Source organism: Corvus brachyrhynchos, unplaced genomic scaffold, assembly GCF_000691975.1.
Source record: "Corvus brachyrhynchos isolate BGI_N302 unplaced genomic scaffold, ASM69197v1 scaffold3764, whole genome shotgun sequence".
NCBI classification, from domain to species: domain Eukaryota; kingdom Metazoa; phylum Chordata; class Aves; order Passeriformes; family Corvidae; genus Corvus; species Corvus brachyrhynchos.
Genome location: NW_008237789.1, coordinates 1 through 740, shown reverse-complemented (window position 1 = coordinate 740; position 740 = coordinate 1). Strand labels below are relative to the sequence as shown.

The 740-nt window shown below is 46.1% G+C and overlaps 1 long non-coding RNA gene across 5 annotated transcripts in view; it reads right to left on the bottom strand.

Moving 5' to 3' along the window:
* The window catches only part of LOC108446220, a 1,614-nt gene extending 928 nt beyond the window's left edge, over positions 1 to 686 (bottom strand). For 4 of the 5 annotated variants that reach the window (XR_001861346.1, XR_001861345.1, XR_001861347.1 and 1 more), the window contains exon 1: positions 10 to 686. This is a non-coding gene — a long non-coding RNA (uncharacterized LOC108446220). The remainder of the gene's footprint in view (positions 1 to 9) is intronic. The other variant, XR_001861349.1, reaches the window with a different exon arrangement.
* Positions 687 to 740: the final 54 nt, after the last annotated feature.

Here is a 740-nt window from a genome sequence, read left to right as displayed (position 1 = left end):
ACTCAGGACCCCAAAATCCTCTCCAGGATCCCGAAATTCAACTCAGGAACATCAAAATCCAACCCAGAAACATCAAAATCCTACTCAGGACCCCAAAATCCTCTCCAGGATCCCGAAATTCAACTCAGGAACATCAAAATCCAACCCAGAAACATCAAAATCCAACCCAGGAACATCAAAATCCTACTCGGGACCCCAAAATCCTCTCCAGGACCCCGAAAATTCAACCCAGAAACATCAAAATCCAACCCAGAAACATCAAAATCCAACCCAGAAACATCAAAATCCAACTCAGGACCTCAAAATCCAACCCAGGAGCCTGAAATTCAACCCAGAAACATCAAAATTCTACTCAGGAACATCAAAATCACACCCGGGACCCCAAAAAATCCAACCCAGGAGCCCGAAATTCAACCCAGGACTCCAAAAAATCCAACCAGAAACTGCAAAATCCAACCCAGAAACATCAAAATCGTACTCAGGACCCCAAAAAATTCCCTCTGGGACCCCAAAATTCCAACCCAGAAACATCAAAATCCAACCCAGAAACATCAAAATCCGACTCAGGACCCCAAAATCCTCTCTGGGACCCCGAAATTCAACCCAGAAACATCAAAATCCAACCCAGAAAACGCAAAATCCTCTCTGGGACCCCAAAATTTTCCATCTGGGACCCCAAAACTCCCCTTTAGCGACCCCAAACCCCCCCAGGGATCCCCAAAACCTCCCCAAAATCCCCT